Source organism: Salmo salar, chromosome 27 (assembly GCF_965601325.2).
Source record: "Salmo salar chromosome 27, fSalSal1, whole genome shotgun sequence".
NCBI lineage: Eukaryota > Metazoa > Chordata > Actinopteri > Salmoniformes > Salmonidae > Salmo > Salmo salar.
Window position 1 is genome coordinate 19,463,431 of NC_138317.1, and position 26,586 is coordinate 19,490,016.

Here is a 26,586-nt window from a genome sequence, read left to right on the forward strand (position 1 = left end):
AGGGAACTTCCTCCTCAGATGTCTTTATCATGGACGTGCTCATTAGTTAATTGGATCACTGATACTCTGTTCATCATAACCCACATCTGCAGAGGGAGGGGGCGAGAGAGAGAGAGGGAGAGAAAGTTCACAGGGGGTTTAGGGAGTGTATTCCCATGCTGATTCTCCCTCTCTTCTCTTCCTCCTTTCCCAGTGGGTTGGGGGGGACCTCAGGGAAACTCTCTGAGACTCCAACCCAGGGGAAGAGTCTCATGGTCTTATCAAAACTCCATTACACACTAAAGAGGAAGGAAGGCCATTGTAAAACCTTCAGAGTGATGTTCATTATACTTTTATATTACACCCAATGTCATCTTAAAGTGCTTCCTTGGGTTGTGAATATGTGATGCAATGTATGCAATCGAACATATATCAGGTAGTAGAGGACAATTCCACTAATTGTATCATTCTAAGGTTTCTCTCCATATTATGTAAATAACATTGATTCTGTCCTCTCGAGTCAATTATCATACAGTTACAGTTTTTCAATTCCTAAATTTGACTCACCTGAGTAGGGATTGAAATACTACTGCTTCCTGTCTGTTTTAAGCATACTGCATAAAGGTCTCCATTTTCTCCGGGGGGGGGGTGTATTTATACCAGGATACCTGAAGATAGCAAAGAGTCTTAGCCACACGCTGGAAGGCAGGCCCTCTGGTCACAAATCCACTACATAATCTGCTGCTGGTACTGTAAATACCTGCAGATGAGATTCATAGCTATGGCAGATGAGCTGCGCTGCGGTACAATCTGTACATGCACTGTGCCTGCGGTTGCAGTTGCCGACTACTATAGCTGTATATTGCGGTCACCATAGCAGCATAGACAGAGCCCAGTGGTTGATCTACTTTTCTGCTTAACTCTGGAATTGTAAATTTCCCCCTTTCCCTCCTCTCTTGCTACTCTGCAATCTCCCCATCTTTCCCCTTAGGTTATTGGCCAACAACATCCCATATACCCCAGTATATACACCGCTGTCACGTTCTTGGAAATGAGCGGACCAAAGCGCAGCGTGAGTATAGTTCCACATATTTATTTAAGTGAAACGAACAAAACAAAATAACAAAACTTACAAAGACCGTGAGGACGTAGTGCCCAAACACACTAGCAATCAATCAATATCCCACAAAAATCAGGTGGGGAAATAACTACCCAAATATGATCCCCAATCAGAGGCAACGATAAACAGCTGCCTCTAATTGGGAACCATATTAGCACCAACATAAAAATAAACATACTAGATCACCCCCTGACCTACTACACCATAGAGAACCAAGGGCTCTCTATGGTCAGGGCGTGACAGTACATTTACATTTAAGTCATTTAGCAGAAGCTCTTATCCAGAGCGACTTACAGTAGTGAATGCATACATTTCATACATTTTTTGTTCCGTACTGGTCCCCCGTGGGAATCGAACCCACAACCCTGGCGTTGCAAACACCATGCTCTACCAACTGAGCCACACGGGACACAGTACCCCCCCCAAAGGTGCGGACTCCGGCCGCAAAACCTGAAACCAAATGGGGAGGATGGGGGGGTGATTAGTGTCGGTGGTGGCTCCGGTCGTAGCCCCCGCCCAGACCCCGGATCCGGCTATCGCATTTTATACCTCTCTTATATCCCATATACCCCAGTATATATGCTCTGCCCCTTATTAGTAGGAGTCCTCTACCAATTTTTCAATAACCTTGATTAATTATTCATTCTCGCACAATCGAGAAAAACATAATATAATAATATTATAATTATTATAATATTAATAATATGCCAAATGATCATGTGTGACCTATATTTCCACAGTGACTTGTTCCTCGTCCATTTCTCTGTAACTGAGTTTGTTTGTTTGCTTGCTTTCAACAAGAACTGTTCCCTATCGCGATGCTAAAACAAACTGCCTCTGAAGAAGAGAGGGTATAGGCTAGTCTCCTTTGGCAGAAGGGTTCCCTCCCGCATTAACAATGTTTCAGCATACATGTCGTTTGGGTTAACCACAAATGGATGTGCAGGAAATCCGTCCAGGGCCTTATCCATTTGTGTCCTGGCCTGAACAACCTCACCGGACACAGCTAAATGGATATTGTCAATGAATGTATTTTTTGAATGAGCAATGACAGCTAATGTTAGCGTTATAAGCTGACTGTGGCTATAATTCGCCCAGCTTTCTTCGTCCGCATTCATCCTTCTCTGTCATGTTTCCAAGGGGATTCTTTTTCAAGATCACAATTCCCTCTTGTATTTTAAGCCCCCCCATACCCAAACTTGTTATTGGTTGGGAGAGTTGTCTGTCTGAAGAGCAGCCTCCCCAGATTTATTTTCTCCCCTTTCGAAGTGGCCAAGAGAATCCCACAGTTTCCCCAGACCTAGTACTGTTGCCATAGGTCTTGGATTTCCAGGTATAGTCTCAAAATAAACCCTGTTTCATGTTGAGGTCCACAGGGAGTTGTCACAACAACAAAAAATAGCAACAGAGAGATATGTGCTTTAGAACAGAGTTTGTCTGGTGTTAATAACATGTTCTCCCAGTAATAACCTTCTACCGTTTGTTAACCTCTCTAGTTCTCTCGTCACCTATAATAAAGGTCTGGATTCATGTACATCACATTATCCATACAGATCACATGTCTACTCTGACCTTTACTGCATGTGGGCTGGGCAGCCTAATTTTATCTGCTCTGATTTCTCTGAGTGTAATGCTGATATGTCCTTTTGTAACACTGTTATGAACAGGACTGGACAGGAGATGCCTGCCGAGGACATAATGGGACAAATAGGAGGCCATTGAAATACTGTATGTGACCCGTTTCAGGAAGCTAGGCAAATGTCGCACGTCACTTCCTCCCAGGAGAGACTTTCAAAAAAATCTAAATTCATTTTTTTTGCAGAAATTCCTTCTGGAACATGTGAACATTCATGTGCCTTAATAATAAACTTGTATGCCATCTGTAAATATGAATATAACTGTTAAATTATGAGCCTAGTTGGTTTAACCACAGAAAAAGACAGGAACCTTCCCGCTAGCCATGATTGAATGAGATAATGGATGGGCTGGACATGCCAAGAGATGAGTTCGGATTGGTCTGCCATGTAGCATGCTTCTGTCTATAACGTGACCTGCTCAGTATGTGTAGATATTCCTTGCTACCGTGGATTTGAAGAAAAAAGATACGTTAGCCATGGAGAACTGCAAAAGGTTTGCAACTGCCCTCAACAACATTGCTGCCCTGAATTTAGCAGGCGCTATCACCAAAGATCAGTGGGAAAAGTTGTGATAGACTACTTTCTGCACAAGGTCAGTGTGAACCATAGTGACTTGACACAACGCGGGCCAAATAAGTTGTACAAACAAAATGGAGTTAAAGAGTTTCTAGTCTGCCGTGAAGTGTTCATCCATGTATACGGGTAAGAGTCTAGCTACATTTTCAGATATGATACGTTTATAATTTTGTCAGAAAGTCATTTTCATTGCAGGTTAAAGCGTACTGTTAGCAAGCTAGTGAACATTAGCTTGCTGGCTCATTAGCTAACGTTACGTGTATGATCTGTGCAGTCATATTATAAGTATCTCAGAAATCCATTTGCATTGCTAGTTATAGCCTAATGTTAGCTCGCTAGCTAATATTGAACATAGTTGGTTAGCTTTAGCTAACTGCAATTTACACTACAACATTTCCTGCATGGTGGCTATCTATGACAATCTGTTTGTATTGGGATTATGGTTCATTGTTTAGCTAACTAGCTACATGTCTAAACATCAGGCTCCACTTTGCCAGATGATTACATGACCCATCAAGTTAGCCAGATGTGTCTGGGGGTAATTACAGCCATCTATTATATTTCATGAACATGTGTACATGTCTAGACAATAGTGACCCATTGACTTAGCTAGATGTGGCTGGGACTGGTTATAGCATTTACTTCACATGACCCATCAATTTAGACAAGTGTGAAAGCATCATCTAATAACTATGAAATATTTGTACAATATTTTTATCTGGACACATTCTAGTTTTGATATAGCTACTATGCAAATATGCAAGTAACCATTTCACTGTCCTATTTACACATTCTGTATCATGTGCATGTGACAAATAAACGTAGATGTTATTTGATATACCCAATTTGTAAGTCGCGCTGGATAAGAGCGTCTGCTAAATGACGTAAATTTAAATGTAAAATATAGTGTGTGTTTACCAGAGACGGTAATGTAAAAAACAATATGACCTGCTCCGAAGTCAGATTAGGATATGGGCCATGGACTAGATAAAGTGTATTTGTACTACTACTTTTTGCTACTACTTTCACCACTTTAGTCTTGAAGTCTTTGGTTGTTTACTACACTACCTTACTCTGTTTACCACATGGCCTCACATGTGAATCCTTAAAGAGATGGGTGGGTCTAAGGCTTAAGAGGGTGTGAACTATGCTGAATGGTTGTAGACAAAGAAGAGCTCTTCAGTAGGTGTACCAAAAAACATTGAAGGCCATTTTCACAAAAGTGGGGTTACAAGTTTATCAACTTTCAAAGCAGAATTACTTTCCTATTGTTCCTCAACTGTAGTGTATGATATACCATGTTGTAGCTCTGAGTCTCTACTTTTATCCAATGTGAAAAACACCATTTCAAATGTTGCAACATAAGACCTAATCAAGATGGTCGGTCACATATAGGGGACAAAATACCAGTACAGGATCGGTCATTGACAAACCATATAGGGGACAAATACTGCTATGAGGGGGTTGGATTAAAGTGTGGTAGACATACAGTACACAGTGCCATAGATAATTCAGCAGTCATCCTTTGACTGTAACCTTGGCAAATCTTGAAGTTTCGAAGTAAAGTGACTTTCAGGAAGAAAAGAACTGGAGTGTTTAGTGTGAGTAGGAAGATAAGGAGGAGAGGTTGGAGGATGCTCAAACTGACGGCAGGAATTACATTATTACCTGAAAAAACATTTTGGGTGGTATTCCTTTCCAAGTCTATTTTACTACTGAAGAACTAAGACTTTGAAGGCAGTCAATTGAAGGCAGTCAACTCAGGAAGTGATTTTACGTTTCATTTTATTGGGAAGTCATTGAAAATAAATCCTATTTTTTCAATTACTAAATTGAATTTTCATTTAACTTTCTGAATTGACTGCCTTCAATTCTTTATGGCGTAAAATGTCTGCTGGGTATGCAAATTCTGAGAATTAGTTTTTCTGTCTAATAGATTGCATCACAAATGATACGTTTGTGACTAAAAGCAAGGTTCTAGGGCCCTAAAAGTCAACTCTGGACCTCGAAGCCAGTTCCACTGCATTTTAACTCTGTTCCCCTCTTATCAGGGACCAGACCTTATAGGGTAAGAGTTGAATACCCCTGCTCTAAGACTTCCAAATCTTCAAGATTCATCCCTGGTTTTCAAACTACTGTAGTACTGGAATGTAATATACTCTAATCTTCCATTTCTCAATCAGGCTGAGAAACACCAACCCCAGGCAGTAGTGGATAAGACAGTCAGAGAAAAACAATCATTCAAAGCTTTCATTTAATTTCCTCTTCTAAGTAATGTTTTATTTTGTTAACAAGGCAGCTGTTTCTCTGCTCTACTCTGTCTCTGCTCTCTCTCTGCTCTGTCTCTGCTCCCGCCCCCACATCACTCCCACCACAGCTGTCCAGTCTCCTTCTCCAGTAGTCGGTCTACCCTTCTGTCTACCCTCCCTTTAACACCCTGCCTGATGAAATCTCATTAGTTATCAGAACTCTTGACAAACAATGTGACAGATAATCCAGTCAAGTTCCAGATTGAACCACCATGCTGCTTCCATCACGCTGCTCCATTGGCTGGCTGGGGACTGAATATTCTATTTACTGCTGAAATGAAGAATTGGGAGAGGGGGATGCCAAGTGCATTCCTTAATGCCTGTGGTTGGTTGCAGATCAGGGTTATTATAGTAAACGAAAACTCAAACAAAAACTCATCGATTTCGCAAACGGAAATAAAATTGTTAACAAACCTGTTTTAAAAACTAAAACTATTATCTTTGACACACCAAAACGAACTAAAATCAAATAAAACCCATAATGAATTATGTTCAGTTTTAGTTTGTTTTCTTCTAAACTTGAGATTTTCAAGCTTCTTTTTCAAAGTCGAGGCTGCGGAACCGGACGTAAATGCCCCCATCCCGCCCCACGTTCTGCTCATGTGTTTCTTTACCTTCACGCACACGTTTGTGGTCACCCTCCCTTCTCATTTCTCACTGATCATTAATGATAATTCTTCAAGTTTTACCATGAAACATCCATGCAGCCTGCCAACCATTTGATCTCAATCAGTTTCACGGGGACATGCATTTAGATGTTCTTGAGTTAACAGTGTTGTTTCGAAGTAGGCTATGTTGTTGTTTTGAATTATTTAGAGAGTGAATTTTAGAGCAGGTGCTGTTAAACTGTGGCATACCTGTATTTATACTGAACAAAATTATAAATGCAACATGTAAAGTGTTGGTCCCATATTTCATGAGCTGAAATAAAAGATCCCATAGCTTTCTGTGCGTAGGGGAAATTGTATTTTGCTGAAATGTTTTGTTTATATCCCTGTAAGTGAGCATTTTCTCCTTTGCCAAGATAATCCATCCACCTGACATGTGTTGCATATCAAGAGGCTGATTAAACAGCATGATCATTACACAGGTGCACCTTGTGCTGGGGACAAAAGGACACTCTAAAATGTGCAGTTTTGTTACACAACACAATGCCACAGATGTCTCACGTTTTGAGGGAGTGTGCAATTAGCATGCTGACTGCAGGAATGTCCACCAGAGCTGTTGCCAGATAATTTAATGTCTCTACCATAAGCCTCCTCCAACGTTGTTTTAGAGAATTTGACAGTATGTCCAACCGGCCTCGCAACCGCAGACCACGTGTAAGCGTGCCAGCCCAGGACCTCCACATCCGGCTTCTTCACCTGCAGGATCGTCTGAGACCAGCCAACTGGACAGCTGGTCTCTAGCTGTAATAAAGCTCATTTTAATTGGCTGGTCCTGGCTCCCCAGTGAGTGGGCCTGGCTCCCAAGTGGATGGTCCAGTCCCACCCATGGGTGCGCCCCTGTCCAGCACCTTTTTTTCTAAGAGTGTAGAGGACAGTACTGTTTGTTTTGTGTCCGCTAGTGTTCTGTTGACCTTGGGTTGAATCCCTTTCATGAACTAACATAATGAATTCTAGATGCTGCCAGGTTTACAAACCAAACCTCTCAACCTCCCAGCAGATATATTCCATTACAACACATTTCCTTCACTTAGCTATGTCTGAAATTCTGACACAACCTTTGAGAATGGCAGTCCTCAGACACCATTGGCACAACAAGATTAACTGCATTTATTTTACCGTCTTATTTCCATTCCTTTATTTCCCATCTCCTCCCATTTTCTGACTACACCTTCACACTGAAAACGCTTGTGTTGTAGGATCCCCTCCCCTTTATACTGTATAGATAAAGGCATTCAAATAACTGCAAAATGAAGGAGTTATTTCCTACTGTATCACCAATGGGGACATGTGAAACATCTCCTCCATATCCAATTACAAATTATAATATAGAACGTATATCATTTCTGACCGATGAATTAGTTAGTAAATTGTGCTGCTTGACCTCAGAGAGAGTGGTGGTGCGTTTCATGTTTGTTAATTATGAGGAATACATCCTCGAGCCAGGAGAGAAAGAAATACACAATTTGCTGCAGCACAGGAATGACATTCACATTGTTAGGTTGTGTAAGTTCAGCCCTGATTGTGGATTCAACTCATGTCTTTTCATTCTCACAGAAGCAGACCACACACACACATCCACACACTGGGGGAAGGGACATCTGAGCTTCAATTTTCACAGTAGATTGAAAGCCAACATAGAAGTCAGCTCGGAGAAATAGTTTCAGCAATTGAAAGGAGTTGTTGATGGAAATCAGGGGGAGCGAGGCAGACTGACAGATGGGTGTCCTGACTGCTGGGTTGAGGGTTCAGCAAACAGAAACTAGTCACTACCCACTGGGAAAACACTGGTTGAATCAAATTTGTTTCCACGTCATTTCAATGAATTGACGTCTGTGCCTAGTGGGAATGCTTTATTACTAGCTGAAGATGCTTTTCCACAGGATTGGTCTATTTGAAAGACAACCAGATAATAGGCTAATGGAAAGATTAAATGGTTACACTTTACAATAAGGTCTAGATCGAGGTGTAGATCACATTTGTCACATCCTAACCAGTATAGAGGATATTTTGTTATTGTAGTTTGGTCAGGATGTTGCAGAGGGTAGTTGATTTATGTATTACGGGGTTTGTTGGTCACTGGTTTATGTTTGTATTTCTATGGGTATGTTCTAGGTTAGTTTTTGGAGGCAGGTGTTTCTAGTTGTCTCTGATTGGGAGTCCTATAAGTGTTTTGTTTGTCACTTGTGGGTAGTTATTTGTTAGCACTGCTTTTGTTGAGCCTGCTACTCTGTTCCTGTCGTTAGTTTGTTTATTGTTTTTTCGTGGTGTTCTCATTTTTATAATAAAGATGTTGAGCACGCAACCCGCTGCGCCTTGGTCCCATTCTCTCTTCCACGACAGCTGTGAAAACATTTCACATTCCAGTGTTTGAACTTGTTAATGAGACGGCATACAGCCAATGGCAATGTCCACTTTAGGTATAATGTCTAGAGCCAATTGGGGATTTGACAGCTTTAACAGCAGTTCCACCTCTGACACAATCAAAACAACTGCTATGCCGTAGTTGGCTAAAGCAGATCTGATTGAATCAAAGCTACATTAATTAACATACATTGATAAGAACTTAATCAATAGACATAATGGTGAAATATTTACCCCTTACTATGAGCAATTAGCTTTATAACAGGGTCTGTTAATATCATCATAGCCTCATAAACACACATAAGTAGTTCTGTTTTATAAGTGCGTTATAAATGTTTTCTATCATTTCAGCCTGTAATTTTGTGAAAGTAGTGCTCATGACCCAAAATGGCTCCCCGTAAATTGTGCACAATTGTGTACAACGTCATCCATTTCATATGATATGTTACGTCCTGCAGTTATTATAATTTGTAAGTCCTTAAGATCCCGTTTAATATCTTTAATTAATTATTCCTTTGTGATAGCTACATTAAATCATGTTAAATAATGAATGAACATTGTAAGAGTTACTTGTGAGGAATAATTTATATGCACTGACAGTAACTGAGTCCTAAATAGCACCCTATTCCAGAGACCTATGGTCAAAAGTAGTCTACTATATAGGAAGTAGGGTACCATTTGGAATGCAACTAGTGTTCACCAGATTTATGACCTGATTGCATCATGCCATCATGTTACAATCTTCTTCGTCTTGCAAGCTTATGTTCTATAAAACATTAAAACATGAGACTTGTCATCCATTACATCAGTAAAAGACCTATTCTGTTCTCTCAGTTATGCCTAGTTCTGTCTCTCTGATATATTATAAACCCAATGTGCGTCCAATATGGCACCCTATTCCCTGATTAGTTCACTACTTTTGACTATCGAAAGTAATGCTCTACATAGGGAATATGGTGCAATTTCAGACGCAGCCCCAATGATTTAACCCAGCCAGCTGCCAGAAAGATTCACAAGACACCACGGCCTTTTAGAAGGAGGAACACGCTGAGCCTTGAGAGATTTCCATAAATGAAATGCTCAGTTTAAAATTTGCACTTTCATTTTCCTCACATCAATTTTAATTCTCTTCTCTGTCAAGGTTTGTTTATTTTTCATCTCTTTTGTTATTCATCATTTTTCAAATCTCACTGCGTTTCTCTCGAGGAGCAGGGGGAAGTATAGGCCAGGCTAATTAGAATTTAATAGGCTAAACCATTCTCTTTCAGGAAGACGGAGAAGAAGAAGAAGAAGACGGAGAAGAAGAAGAAGACGGAGAAGAAGAAGAAGAAGACGGAGAAGAAGAAGAAGACGGAGAAGAAGAAGAAGACGGAGTAGAAGAAGATGGAGAAGAAGACGGAGAAGAAGAAGAAGATGGAGAAGAAGACGGAGAAGAAGACGGAGACGGAGAAGAAGAAGACGGAGAAGAAGAAGAAGGAGAAGAAGACGGAGAAGAAGAAAACGGAGAAGAAGACGGAGACGAAGACGGAGAAGAAGACGGAGAAGAAGAAGAAGATGGAGAAGAAGACGGAGAAGAAGAAGAAGATGGAGAAGAAGAAGACAGAGAGGAAGAAGAAGACGAAGATGGAGAAGAAGAAGAAGACGGAGAAGAAGAAGAAGACGGAGACGGAGAAGAAGACGGAGAAGAAGAAGAAGATGGAGAAGAAGAAGACAGAGAGGAAGAAGAAGACGAAGATGGAGAAGAAGAAGAAAACGGAGAAGAAGAAGAAGACGGAGAAGAAGACGGAGAAGAAGAAGAAGACGGAGAGGAAGAAGAAGACGGAGAAGAAGAAGAAGGAGAAGAAGACGGAGAAGAAGAAAACGGAGAAGAAGACGGAGACGAAGACGGAGAAGAAGACGGAGAAGAAGACGGAGAAGAAGATGGAGAAGAAGAAGAAGATGGAGAAGAAGAAGAAGAAGAAGAAGAAGACGGAGAAGAAGAAAACGGAGAAGAAGACGGAGACGGAGAAGAAGACGGAGAAGAAGAAGAAGACGGAGACGGAGAAGAAGAAGAAGATGGAGAAGAAGACGGAGAAGAAGAAGAAGATGGAGAAGAAGAAGACAGAGAGGAAGAAGAAGACGAAGATGGAGAAGAAGAAGAAAACGGAGAAGAAGAAGAAGACGGAGAAGAAGACGGAGAAGAAGAAGAAGACGGAGAGGAAGAAGAAGACGGAGAAGAAGAAGACGGAAAAGAAGACGGAGAAGAAGAAGAAGACGGAGAAGAAGAAGAAGATGGAGAGGAAGAAGAAGATGGAGAGGAAGAAGAAGATGGAGAGGAAGACGGAGAAGAAGAAGAGGATGGAGAAGAAGAAGAAGATGGAGAAGAAGACGAAGACGGAGAAGAAGAAGAAGATGGAGAAGAAGAAGAAGATGGAGAAGAAGAAGACAGAGAAGAAGGAGAAGAAGAAGACGGAGAAGAAGAAGAAGAAAAAAACGGAGAAGAAGAAGAAGACGGAGAAGAAGAAGAAGACGGAGAAGACGACGGAGAAGAAGAAGATGGAGAAGAAGACAGAGAAGAAGATGGAGAAGAAGAAGAAGATGGAGAAGAAGACGGAGAAGAAGACGGAGACGGAGAAGAAGAAGCTGGAGAAGAAGACGGAGAAGAAGACGGAGAGGAAGAAGAAGACGGAGAGGAAGAAGAAGACGGAGAAGACGGAGAGGAAGACGGAGAAGAAGACGGAGAGGAAGACGGAGAAGAAGAAGACGGAGAGAAGACGGAGAAGAAGACGGAGAAGAAGAAGATGGAGAGGAAGAAGATGGAGAAGAAGAAGAAGACGGAGAAGAAGACGGAGAGGAAGAAGACGGAGAAGAAGACGGAGAGGAAGACGGAGAAGAAGAATACGGAGAAGAAGACGAAGAAGACGAAGAAGACGGAGAAGAAGACGGAGAAGACGGAGGAGAAGAAGACGGAGAAGACGAAGAAGACGGAGAGGAAGACTGAGAAGAAGACGGAGAGGAAGAAGAAGACGGAGAAGAAGACGGAGAGGAAGAAGAAGACAGAGAAGAAGAAGAAGATGGAGAAGAAGAAGAAGAAATAGGATAAGGTCACTGGTAAATAGACTATCTATGCTGACTTGTTAAAAAGACATTGTCTTGTGATTTGTACGGGCACTTCTGTTTAGTTAAAAATAGATGCAGTGCTTTTTGCTATTCAGACCCCTTGGATTTCTTCAAATTTTATTGTGTTACAAAGTGGGATTAAAATTAATTTGTATTTTTTTTTTTTGTCAACAATATACACAAAATACTATGTCAAAGTAAAAAAATATATAAAAATGTAATAACTAAAATATAGTCGTTGCATAAGTATAAGTACAAAAGTACAAAAAAGGCATATGTTTGGGGCGAATCCAATCACTGATTAACTGCCTCGCTATTTATAAGCATGGTCGTGGCTGCATCATGATATGGGTATGCTTGACATCGGAAAATACTGGGGAGTTTTTCAGGATAAAAATAAACGAGATGGAGCTAAGCACAGGCAAAATCCAAGTGCAAAACCTGCTTCAGTCTGCTGAAGCAGGCCAAATCTACACTGGAGTTTCTTACCAAGAAGACAATGAATGTTCCTAAGTGGCCAAATTACAGTTTTGACTTAAATCTGCTTGAAATACTATGGTAAGACTTAATAATTGCTGTCTGGCCATGATTCTCAACATTTGACAGAGCTTGAAAAAATGTTAAAAGAATAACAGGCAAATATTACATATCCCATGTATGGACTCAGGGAGCTGAATATTTACTTATGCAACAACTATATTTGATTCATATTATTTTATATTAATCTTAAAAGAATATACCTAATTTTATCTTCCACTTTGACATGACAGACTATTTTGTGTAGATTGTTGACAAAAAAAAAAGACAAATACATTTTAATCCCACTTTGTAACACAATAAAATGTAATGAAATCCAAGGGGTCTGAATCCGTTTGCAAGGCACTGTAATTACGTATTCCAGCTGCATACTTGAGGGGTGTGTTGTAGAAGTGACTGACAGGACAATGCTTTGTTAGAAATGGTGGTTTTATAACAGCTTGTTACACACTATCAGCTCCGGCCACACTATATTTACAATAATAATAATATCATTTGGTGGGTGCTTATATTTGTCCTATTTCACACATGTAGGCCTACAATTGTGTATTATATGTGTGAATAAAAAAATTGCATAGGTGATCATAGAGCATATAGGCTTAATGCCTTTGCTCAAAGGCACATTGACAGATTTTTCACCTTGTCGGCTCGGTGATTCAAACTAGCAACCTTTCAGTTACTGGCCAAACGCTCTAACCACTAGGCTACCTGCCTAGTTAGGTGTTGATGGCCCACATACAAAAGACGTCCTATGATTTGTATGGCTCTGGTATGTCAAATCTACTACTGTTTGGACAAAAAAACATTTAAACTTACATACGGTAGTTGAGGTGAGCTAGGGGTGTGTTGTAACACAAAGAACTTGTCACTTTCCAAGTGAGATGACTATGTTAGCGTAACTCAGCAACGGCGACTGTATTGTTCCAAACGGTATCTGTGTTTCCCCCCCACAACGTACCAGACATGTTCTCTATAGTCTAAGGACAGCACTGTGTCTCCACAGAAACACTTGGGACCCATCCAAAGCCAGATAGTGTTATCATCCTACACCACACCACCCAGACCTTGGTTTGGACTGCAGCTCCTACTCCCACTACTCTGTTCCTACTCCATCCTACAGGTGTGGGGCTGTTCCCTCTGCTGAGTTATTATGTAGATGGACACTTCTCACTGCACTCCAAATAAGAGGACCATTTATCATACATCAGAGAAGACTTGGCTGGTAAATCATTTTTATTTCTTTATTTAACTTGTATTTAACTAGGCAAGTCAGTTAAGAACACATTCTTATTTACAATGACGGCCTACCCCGGCCAAACCCTAAGGACTCTGGGCCAATTGTGCGCTGCCCTACAGGACTCCCAATCACGGCCTGTTGTGATGTTGTGATACAGCCTGGAATCAAACCAGAGTCTGTAGATACGCCTCTACCACTGAGATGCAGTGCCTTAGACCGCTACGCCACTCGGGAGCAACCCCAGAATCTCAATAGCTCTGGAGAGGAGTGGACGGGAATGATTAAGATCTGCAACAACACAACCCATAGACAACATATACAATAACCTATGGCCAACATATACAATAACCTATGGACAACATATACAATAACCTATGGACAACATATACAATAACCTATGGACAACATATACAATAACCTATGGACAACATATACAATAACCTATGGACAACATATACAATAACCTATGGCCAACATACACAATAACCTATGGCCAACATATACAATAACCTATGGCCAACATATACAATAACCTATGGCCAACATATACAATAACCTATGGCCAACATATACAATAACCTATGGACAACATACAATAACCTATGGACAACATACAATAACATATACAATAACCTATGGACAACATATGGCCCAAAAACAACAACAACCTTATGTTGTAACGTATGAAATTGTACATCGGTACACAATAGTTTGAGACCAAAGAGAGAAAGAAGAAGTTAATCAAAGTTTAATCACATATTTTCACATTCAAGTTCAAGGTTTATTAATCTGAATGTTGGCGTGGAGTTTGACATTAATAACACGATTTATGATCAAATCTGTGCCTAAGAACATACATTTTTTCATAATGAAGTTCCCTGGGGGAGTAATTTTCTGTCTTATTAGAATAACTGTTTGGGTTAGCTTAATGGAACTATAAATATATTCTTATGTAATCATAGAAAGCCTGCATATTCAAGATGCAGGTTGGCATTTATTGTCATGAGTCTTGCCCTGGAGGCAGCTCTACGGAGAGGATACTAGCTGGCACAGCCACAAAGTCATAAAATATGATGTTAAACATATTAAACCACACTGCTAACCCTAATGCCAAACCTTAAATTAAAACCGAAAAGGGAATTTTTGTTTTCATGAATTTTTACAATATAGCCAATTTTGACATTGCAGCTGGCCCATCTAGCAGAAACCGCTCAGTTCTGCCTCCAAGGCAAGACTCATGACAATAAACATCAACATGTGTTCAAGATAATGTGACCGGTGTAGATTGTGTTGTGTTTTTTTTAAATAACTTTTATTTAACTAGACAAGTCAGTTATGAACAAACTCTTATTTACAATGACAGCCTAGGAACAGTGAGTTAACTGCCTTGTACAGGGGCAGAACGATTGATTTTAGCCTTGTCAGCTCAAGGATTCAATCTAGCAACCTTTCGGTTACTGGCCCAACACCCTAACCACTAGGCTACCTGATCTGCTTACATATGACCAACAGATCAGGGTTGGTTTTGATGAATAATTCTCTGATAAAGAAACAAACATCCATAAATGAAATGTTGTGCTGGCCTTATGCACCAACTCCTCTCTTTCACATGGATACAGTAGAAAGGGTAAGAATAACAATCTAGTTTGACAATGATATAATATAATCCAATGTACTTTATAAACTGGATGGTTCAAGCCCTGAATGCTGATTGGTTGACAGCGGGTATGACAAAACATTTATTTTTACTTCTCTAATTACAATGTTAATCAGTCTATAATAGCAATAAGGCAACTCAGGGGTTTGTGGTATATGGCCAATATACCACGGCTAAGGGCTGTATCCAGGCGCTCCGCATTGCATCGTGCATAAGAACACATGGCATATCTGATAAAGAAACAAACAACATCCATCAATGAAATGTTGTGCTGCCCTTATGCTTAACTCCTTAACTCCTCTAGCTCAATGACGACATGTACAGAGAAAAGCATAGTAACTAGCTAGAATGTACAGTGTCATGAATGACCACGAGAATCCAAATAGGTCAGATCAGGTTTGCAATGAATAACTTCAATCAGACCCCCTTTCACTCGTAGAGGGGGAAGGAAATAACTAGTGGGGATTAACAAATCAAAATACATTTTAGATTCTTCATAGTAGCTACCCTTTGCCTTGATGACAGCTTTGCACACTCCAGGCGTTCTCTCAACCAGCTTCACCTAGAATGCTTTTCCAACAGTCCTGAAGGAGTTCCCACATATGCATTTCCTTCACTCTGTGGTCCAACTCATCCCAAACCAGCTCAATTGGGTTGAGGTCGGGTGATTGTGGAGAACAGATCATCTGATGCAGCACTCCATCAATCTCCTTCTTGGTCAAATAGCCCTTACACAGCCTGGTGTGTTTTGGGTCATTGTCCTGTTGAAAAACAAATTATAGTCCCACCAACCGCAAACCAGATGGGATGGCGTATTGCTGCAGAATGCTGTGGTAGCCATGGTGGTTAAATGTGCCTTGAATTCTAAATACAGTTGAAGTCGGAAGTTCACATACACTTCGGTTGGAGTCATTAAAACTCGTTTTTTCAACCACTCCACAAATTTCTTGTTAACAAACTATAGTTTTGGCAAGTCGGTTAGGACATTTACTTTGTGCATGACACAATTGTTTACAGACAGATTATTTCACTGTATCACAATTCCAGTGGGTCAGAAGTTTACATACATTAAAGTTGACTTTGCCTTTCAACAGCTTGGAAAATTCCAGAAAAGGATGTCATGGCTTTAGAAGCTTCTGATAGGCTAACTGACATCATTTGAGTCAATTGGAGGTGTACCTGTGGATGTATTTCAAGGCCTACCTCCAAACTCAGTGCCTCTTTGCTTGACATCATGGGAAAATCTATAGAAATCAGCCAAGACCTCTGAAAATAAATTGTAGACATTCACAAGTCTGGTTCATCCTTGGGAGCAATTTCCAAACGCCTGAAGGTACCACGTTCATCTGTACAAACAATAGTACATAAGTATAAACACCGTGGGACCACGCAGCCGTCCTACCGCTCAGGAAGGAGACGCGTTCTGTCTCCTAGAGATTAATGTACTTTGATGCGAGAAATGCAAATCAATCCCAGAACTGCAAAGGACCTTGTGAAGATGCTGGAGGAAACAGGTACAAAAGTATCTGTATCCACAGTAAAACAAGTCCTATATCGACATAACCTGAAAGGCTGCTCAGCAAGGAAGAAGCAACTGCTCCAAAACCGCCTTCAAAAAGCTAGACTATGGTTTGCAACTGCACATGTGGACAAAGATAGTACTTTTTGGAGAAATGTCCTCTGGTCTGATGAAACAAAAATAGAACTGTTTGGCCATAATGACCATTGTTATGTTTGGAGGAAAAAGGGGGAAGCTTGCAAGCCGAAGAACACCATCCCAACCATGAAGCACGGGGGTGGCAGCATCGTGTTGTGGGGGTGCTTTGCTGCAGGATGGACTGGTGCACTTCACAAAATAGATGGCATCATGAGGGAGGAAAATTGTGTGGATATATTGAAGCAACATCTCAAGACATCAGTCAGGAAGTAAAAGCTTGGTTGCAAATGGGTCTTCCAAATGGACAATGACCCCAAGCATACTTCCAGAGTTGTGGCAAATTGGCTTAAGGACAACAAAGTCAAGGTATTGGAGTGGCCATCACAAAGCCCTGACCTCAATCCTATAGAACATTTGTTGGCAGAACTGAAAAAGCATGTGCGAGCAAGGAGGCCTACAAACCTGACTGAGTTACACAAGCTCTGTCAGGAGGAATGGGCCAAAATTCACCCAACGTATAGTGGGAAGCTTGTGGAAGGCTACCTGAAACGTTTGACCCAAGTTAAACAATTTAAAGGCAATGCTACCAAATACTAATTGAGTGTATGTAAACTTCTGACCCACTGGGAATGTGATGACAGAAATGAAAGCTGAAATAAATAATTCTCTCTACTATTATTCTGACATTTCACATTCTTAAAATATAGTGGTGATCCTAACTGATCAAAGACAGGGATTTTTTACTAGGATTAAATGTGAGGAATTGTGAAAAACTTAGTTTAAATGTATTTGGCTAAGGTGTATGCAGAATGCTGTGGTAGCCATGATGGTTAAGTGTGCCTTGAATTCTAAATAAATCACTGACAGTGTCACTAGCAAAGCACCCCCACACCATCACACCTCCTCCTCCATGCTTCACAGTGGGAACCACACATCCAGAGATCATCCGTTCACCTACTCTGTGTCTCACAATGACACGGCGGTTGGAACCAAAAATCAAAAATTTTAACTCATCAGACCAAAGGACAGATTTCCACCGGTCTAATGTCCATTGCTCATGTTTCTTAGCCCAAGCGAGTCTCCTCTTTATTGGTGTCCTTTAGTAGTGGTTTCTTTGCAGTAATTCAACCTTGGACAACCTGATTCATGCAGTCTTCTCTGAACAATTGAATTTGAAATGTGTCTGTTACTTGAACTCTGTGAAGAATGTATTTGGGCTGCAATCTGAGGTGCAGTTAACTCTAATGAACTTATCCTCTGCAGCAGAGGTAACTCGGGGTCATCCTTTCCTGTGGTGGTCCTCATGAGAGACAGTTTCATCACAGCGCTTGATGGTTTTTGCGACTGCGCTAGAAGAAACTTTCAAAGTTCTTGAAATTTTCCGTATTACCTGACCTTCATTTTTTAAAGTAATAATGGACTGTCGTTTCTCTTTGCTTATTTGAGCTGTTCTTGCCATAATATGGACTTGGTCTTTTACCAAGTAGGGCTATCTTCTGTATACCACCCCTACCTTGTCACAAAACAACTGATTGGCTCAAACACATTAAGAAGGAAATAAATTCCACAAATTAACTTTTAACAAGGCCCACCTGTTATTTGAAATGCATTCCAGGTGACTACCTCATGAAGCTGGTTGAGAGAATGCCAAGAGTGTGCAAAGCTGTCATTAAGGCAAAGAGTGGCCACTTTGAAGAATCTCAAATATAAAATATATTTAGATTTGTAAAAACAATGTTTGGTAACTACATGATTCCATATGTGTTATTTCATAGTTTTGATGTCTTCACTATTATTCTACAATGTAGAAAATAGTAAAAATAAAGAAAAACCATGGAATGAGTAGGTGTGTCCATACTTTTGACAGGTAGTGTAGATGAAGTTTCAATACTATTGGTTGTGCATGTAATATGAACAATTATGAAAGTGTTTTTGTTAAGAGAGGGATGTGATTTGAGAAGTTATAAGAAATAATTGTTTTACATAACTTTGCACAGTGAGTAATAACCGCCCCAAAGTGAGGTCAGGGAGTGTGACAGCCTGCCGGAACCACCCCTTTCGAGCAAGAGGTATAAGTGATGGGTTAAGAATGAACACATTAGACCAGAAAAGTGTGAAGCTGCACCTGCACGTTTAAAATGGTTTGATTTTTGAATCTCAACACGAGGTGGAGACGATAAACTCACCTCCCAGACTATCACTGGTACGGCTGATTAGCTGTCCTAAATAATGTATCTTCAAAGTGAATTTAAGTAGGACCATCCTGTTACTTTGCTCAAATCATCATATTACGCTACACTCATCACCCCACTGGGGAACTATCAATACAGCTGGCTAGCCTATCTTCAAAGAAGCCTCTTCAAGAGCGAATGGAAGGAAAATCAACTCTGGAGTTCTGTTCAAGACTACATGACAAGTCACCGGACAACTACGAAGAAGGACAACAGGAGAAGAGTTGTTGGAACCATTTCGGACCCAACCCCCTTTACCGAAGGATCCCAGGCGAACCCAGGCATTTCACGTAAATACATTCATGATTTCTTGCTCAAAGCGGGCAGCGGTTCATGTGCAAAGTTTACGATTATTTTAGGTGACAGTAGTTTCTGAATGTGGCAATGTTAAGTGTCTCTGTCCCTCTATCTCCCTCTCCATCTCTTCTTTAACAAGCATCCATTTTGTTGTCATTCATTAGGGACCTGTTTTCAGCATATTAAGTCTCCAGTCAATAACTTGTAAAGAGTGTGTGTGTTTATCCTTTGCTCCCATTTAATTAGCTAGTAAATAAATAATTAAACAAATTTGTGTAGTACTGAATCATAAGTAAGGCTCGGGTTTTTGCAGATGCAAGTATGTTACGACTGTTCAGAATGGTGATATGATACGAGGTTATGATTAATAAGTTGACTGTTTATAGACGTGATCGGTAAAGACCTTTTAGAGTTTAATTCTGGAGATGGTAACTCTTTAAAGAACCCCTCAGATCATAATGAGTTAATTGTTACACGATTAATTTAAAATCGGGCAACAATCAAACATAGTTAGTTAATTAGATAAATAACAGTCTCCAGATGAATGTCAAAAAGTCAAGCCACGACAACAGCATTCTCAAATCAAAAATATAAAAAGTTCATAAATGCATGAAATGCATAAATATCACAATATACTGGTAGAAGACCATAATATTACAATGTCAGAGACAATATAAACTCAATATCTGTGTTTTAACATGTAGGATTGATTGATTTTCATGGGGCCATTTTTCAGTAACCTACCTCTTCCACATGGGTACAGTAGACGGGGAAGAGATAAAGGGGGCAGGATGTTTATGAGGGGGAATACAGAAGGAGAAGGAAGTATGTGACATTAAAAAAGGGCACTTACAACAACAAAAGGAATGTACACTAATATTAGGCATAGGAATATTCAGATTTTGTGTAATTATATACAACATGAAATTCAACACGTTACACGTGCAAAGGTTGCAGGTCTGTGGAGATCTTCACAATTTCTATAATTATTTGTGCAGAATCTTGAACAGCATTGACCACTTGCACTATTAAGGCTACTTTTAATGTAATCTCAACTGTAATCCAGGTCATTTGGTTGTTCTATGAGATGAAGCACAGTGATAACACATTAAGTTGTTATAAATTCAAAATATCTGACACTGTATTTTCATTTGAATGTTGTTGTGCTTTATACGATTGAAAGCGCAGGGATAACATTTAGATGACAACTAAACAACAACAAAAAAGAATCGGACAATGTTTTTCCTTTGAAATTTGGTTGTGCTTTTAGATGGTTAAAAGCAGTGAGAACACATTGGGAAATCAACAAAAGTCTTTTTGAGTGGGTGAATAAAGGTTGAAATCTCATTGATCAACGTCTCTACCAAATATTATCCAAATGTACATGTTGAAATGATGTGGTGTGCCCAGTGGATCAATGTTCCAGGGACGCTGCTCTGCCGCAGCCCCCGTGCTGCTCCCAGCCTGTGATGTGTGTGTTGTGTATCAGTTTGCGTACTTGTAACAACAAAAAATTAAGAATATCCGTGCAAATGGAACAATAATGCAGGTATTGTAATGCAAGTATTGATTTACTCCCTGGCTCAGTCAATGTTGTCTTTTCGTTGTCTTATTTAACATGGAGAAAAGGTGCTTGCCAGCAGTGTATTGTCCCTCTACAGCGTGAAGGCTGCAGCTTCCCTATTGAATGATCCAGACTGCCGTCACGCAAATCAGTCAGCCAGATGACTCGGACATTGCCGGTGAACTTTACAGCTGTGAAGCCTAATTAACGAGACAACTGCCTCCTCCTGTTTAGCAGCTTCCATGATTACTCCTTAATGAAGAACAAAAGAAACTGTCTCTCATGCTGGGCTTTCTGTGTTGTTGCTAGCTACAGTATGCCTCCACTGCAACCAGCTATAAAGGAAACAGAGTGATAAGTGTCCCACTGCCTGTTAATCAACACATCCCAGTCTCCATCCCAAATGCCACCCTATATAGTGGGGCTTTCAGGTATAGAAATTGTGCACTATGTTGGGTACATGGTGCCATTTCGCACACCAGTGTTTTTCTTGCATTATACAACGGGTGGGTCTAATCCTGAATGCTGATTGGTTAAAACCGCATTCCAGCCAGTGTCTAATCCACAAATGACCACTGGTTAAATCTAGGATGTTAAAATGCCTATTTACTCTGTTCCATCTGACTGCGCAATCCATTGTCTCATCAGTCCAGCCAAGCAACTTATAAAATGGATCTCCACTATAAAAAGCATCTCGACATTATCTCACATTTCTTTTAGACAAAAATTTCAATTTTGTTTTCAACAGCGGAGATTTGTACAAACCTTGCTGTCTATCTCTGACATTTGGAACATGTTTAATATTTAAATTCGATCTCCAGCTGTCCCATAGTAATGAACGTGTCGTGAGTCGGGACGAGACAGACAAGCAGCCAGCGTTTCTAAGCCAGTCAAAATCTAGATTGAACTGGCATCATTTTTATGGATATATACAAAACCATTTTTTTTTTTTAAAAGGTAAAATGAAACACAGCTAATTTGCAGTCTTTCCAGCTTCAGTTTGAAGTGATTGTGTTACTGTAGCTGTGTTGTTGGCTAGCTCCTCTGAACAACAGTGTCCTGACGAGTGAGTACATTTGCTATGTCAGGCGAAATTGAGCCTCATCAGCTTATTGTTATGGATGTATCCAAATAAATGTCACTAGAAAACAGCTTTAACCAATGCAAATACAGCTACTTTGCTGTTATTTTGGCTGTACTTTTTGACGTGACTATAAGTTAGCCGTAGTTGGCTAGCTAGCAAGCAAGGGATAGGAACATTGCCAGCCAGTATGGCAATGGACCATTTAGAACAAACAACTGGGTCGCATCCATAGATACAGAACAAAAATACTGAACGACTGGGTCGCGTCTCTAGCAACCCTAAATTTGTGTCGGGACTATATCTTGTGGAAGAATGAAATAGTATGAATAAATTAATCAAAATAGCGTTTTTAAATGAAAATATGTCAATCATTTCAATATGTTGATAACCCGTGTGATAATGCCCTCGAAGCCGGTGTTTGGAGGTTATATTAGCACGGTTTGCCGGCCCGAGAACAATATATCCTCCTATCACCGGCTTCTCAGGCATTATCACTTAAATAGACAAGTCATAAATGAACAAAGTCCTGAAGTTCTTTCTGATGCTGTCACTTATTTTAAACACATTCACATCGGGATTTTAAAATTCAATGGAGGGCTGCATTTGTGGGGGGACCAATTGTTTATTAAAATCAATTTGCGGGGGCCTCTTGAGTGGCGCAGTGGTCTAAGACACTGCATCACAGTGCTTGAGGCTTCACTACAGACCTGGGTTTGATCCCAGGCTGTGTCACTGCTGGCCGTGACTGGGAGACACATGAGGGGTGCACAATTGGCCCAGCGTTGTCTGGGTTAGGAGAGGGTTTGGCAGGCCGAGATCGCGCTCTAGCGACTCCTGTGGCGGGCCAGGCGCATGCACGCTGACACGGTCACCAGGTGTACGGCGTTTCCTCCAACACATTGGTGTGGCTGGCTTCCGGGTTAAGCGGGCATTGTGTCAAGAAGCAGTGCGGCTTGGCTGGGTCGTGTTTCGGAGGACACACGGCTCTCGACCTTCACCTCTCCCGAGTCCGTACGGGAGTTGCAGCGATGGGACAAGACTGTAACTACCAATTGGATACCACGAAATTGGGGAGAAAAAAGGGGTATAATAAAAATATATATACACAGTTTATGTCTCGCGGGCCGGATATAAGTGCTGTATTTGCTGTAATGGAAGATCCCTCTGCTCTGATTTATAGACTAATAGCCCAGCCTGTATGCTACTGAGCAGCAGTAAGAAAAGTTTGAACGGTATGGAGCTAAAAGAGGTCTATACATACAGTAGTTATGTGTCTCAACACCTACAACATCATTATGTTTCTCTATTCCTATTTTGTCATGGCAGGAATTGTGTCTGAAATGCAGTAAGGCACGTCAGGTGTATTCACACATCTTACTCTGTGTGTCAATTAGTAAACAACAGCTTCATTTAAATGCATCCTTATGGCTACGCTAGATGTCTCCAGTGCTGCTGCCATTACATATAGTCTTACTGTGTACATGTTTAAAGGAAATTAACTGTGCATACAGAGGCACATGCCGACATGCCTTGAAGCTACACGCACCTTCACTATGGATTCTGAGAAGGAGACAAATGAAGGCTGATTCAAACCAAACCAGTTTCAGACTCTGTCTTGGTGAGAGAAATATAGCATGCTTTACATACTGGGATGACAGTGAGAATAATGCATGTTTGTATTCTTGTAACAAATGAAACAATGCATGGCCTCCGTTTCAAACAAAGAGCTAAAGCCTCGTACTGTATATCGATTAACGATTGAATGTTGTTTTGAGTGAAGAGGCTAATAGGACAGCACACAGTTTCCTGCCTGTGACTCATTTATTCTTCAAGAATATAACTTATGACTTTAGTGCAATTTAATTGACCTGTCATAACCCAAGATTAGGCTGTATTACAGTCTCTCGTTCATGTTTTTGTTGTCATTTCTCCGTCTACAAAATTGAGAGCGGTTACATTACCCTAGTCTGCCTCATCTGTCATTTTATCAAACAAAGTGGCAGGATCAGGCTGTTGAAATGGCAGATTGCCTTTATCCCGCCCTCCCTGTGAGGGTGAGAGGTTATCATCTCTGACACTGTATTCTGATGCCCAGAGATGAATCACAGCCTGATTGCCACCAGAAACCTCCTGGTGGGTAATCTCCCCCACACCCTTTTCACCACACACACACACCCTTTTCACCACACACACACACACACACACACACAGTCCTTTCTAACCTGATGATTGCTGTAGTGAAGACAGAGCATCAGCCACACTGATACAGTCAGTCAGTGAGGTAGAAAGGCTTCCCAGAGACTTTAGCCAGTTCCTGTTTTAAATGCAGCCCATAGATCAGCCAGACAGAGCAGAGCAGAGCCAGAGCTGCTGGGACTAAGAGACCCACAGGCCCATTCTGTGGCTGAGCTGAAGTGATCCCCACTCTTAACACTGATGGATGTTTCTCGCTCAAGGACTGACTGCAGCCTGCTGGTGCCTTTGTGTTGGGCAGCATATCTAGCCATGCTGCAATGGAATGAGGTACCTCTATTCCTTTCCAAAAACCTGTCCTTTAATAACCGGCAGCTAAATTTTACATTGCAGCATGGTCATCTAGTGAAGTCCTTTTAGTTGCATTCCTTCATCTCTAAAAATAGATAGATTTAGTGAAACAGCACAGCTGAGAGGTCAATAAGATGCTGCTCTAATCATTTTAGTCTGAATCTCTCTAAGGTTAGTTCTTCCCCAGAGTGTTGCATGTTTATGTTAACCTGCTGAGCTAGCAGAGATGCTAACAGATGTTTTACTCGTCTTGTAAATTCATGGATGAGTCAGTCTCAGATGTACTCAAATTACTTGAAGCTAAACATAAAAGGTGATTATTTCATCTGTGCAGCTTTGGCTCAAAGCAGAATTAATTTGCAGCTATCAACATGCAAATCGAGATACAACGTGATATAGTAACAGTTATTTTAGTATGCGATTTAAAAGAGAGTAATGTTAATTTACTGTGCAGTGTGTAAATGTGATGGGATTTATAATCTTTTATTGTCAGCTTCACTACACGACTTCCCAGCCTAAGCAACACAACGGTACTGTATAAAGGACATACAGCAACACAGAGGTTCCCTAACGTTTTCACTCAGGGCCCCCCTTCCAGCCTTGGGGAACATCCTGCACCCCCGCTGCTTGCACGCGCCACGTCTATTTCTCAATGGTCACAAGCACTGTTCATGACACAAACTGTTCACACCCCTCTTGTTGGTGGAGAGAATTTTACAGGTTTAAAGCTTATTTCCTGCAATTCTACACATTTTGTCATGGGGTGCAAAGAAAATCTTGCAGTTTTAAAGCAAATTTTCTTGCTATTCTATACATTTTGCCATGTCTAATGTGATATTTGAGTGACTAAAAAACGTCAACAATATCTATGTGCTAAAAAACCTAAATAAGAAAATAAGTTTAGTTGACATGGGCTAGTTGATCTGGATATTTCTATAAAGACCTCTCTAAGGTATTTTATTTAACCTTTATGTATCTAGGCAAATCAGTTAAGAACAAAGTCTTATTTACAATGACGGCCTAGGAACAGTGGGTTAACTGCCTTGTTCAGGGGCAGAACTACAGATTTTTAACTTGTCAGCTCGGGGATTCGCTCTAGCAACCTTTCGGTTACTGGCCCAACGCTCTAACCACTAGGCTACCTGTCGCCGTATACAATGACTAGAGAATAGAAAGGTTCAATTGTTTTGTGAAGCATCACATTACAGTTGAAAAATATATGGCAAATAGAAATCCAAAATGGATGATGTTGAGAGATAGATGGGAGGGGTTGAATGGAGCTGAAGGGTGGGACTAATAACAGGATAAAAAATGTAAAACATACGGGGTCTGTAAAATGTATATAGGTTCAGAAATTTTGTGAAATAGCACAGTTACAAATAGAACTGGATGGACATCAGAAATAGAGGAAGGACTAAAAACAAACAAAAAATAACTATTGTAAAATAGACTGTGTCTGTAAAATGTGTATAAGATGAATAAATTGAAGCTGAAGTGTTTATTAGTTTACTCCAATTGGGGGATCGGTGGTAGGGTTTGCGGGGAATAATAATAAAGGTATATTCTTTAAAAAAGTATGTATGTCTATATAGTATATGTATGTATATATGTGTATATGTATGCATGCGTGTATGGATATATATATTTACCCCTGTAACGCCCTGGCCATAGAGAGGGGTTTTTTGTTCTTTATTTTGGTTAGGCCAGGGTGTTACATTGGGTGGGCGTTCTATGTTCCTTTTTCTATGTTTTTGTATTTCTTTGTTTTGGGCCGTGTGTGGCTCCCAATCAGGCACAGCTGAAGCTCGTTGTTGCTGATTGGGAGTCACACATAAGGAGCATGTTTTTCGTTTGGGTTTTGTGGGTAATTGTTTCTATTAGTGTTGGCACCTGACAGGAGTGTTGGCACCTGACAGGAGTGTTGGCACCTGACAGGAGTGTTGGCACCTGACAGGAGTGTTGGCACCTGACAGGAGTGTTGGCTGTCGATTTTCTTGTTTTTGTATAGTGTTCACGTTGTTCAATTAAA

The 26,586-nt window shown here is 40.6% G+C and overlaps 1 pseudogene; it reads left to right on the forward strand.

Annotated features, from left to right (window-relative positions):
• LOC145864372 (uncharacterized) overlaps positions 1-11,732 on the forward strand; it is a 62,292-nt pseudogene extending 50,560 nt beyond the window's left edge.
• The last annotated feature ends 14,854 nt before the right edge of the window (positions 11,733-26,586 follow it).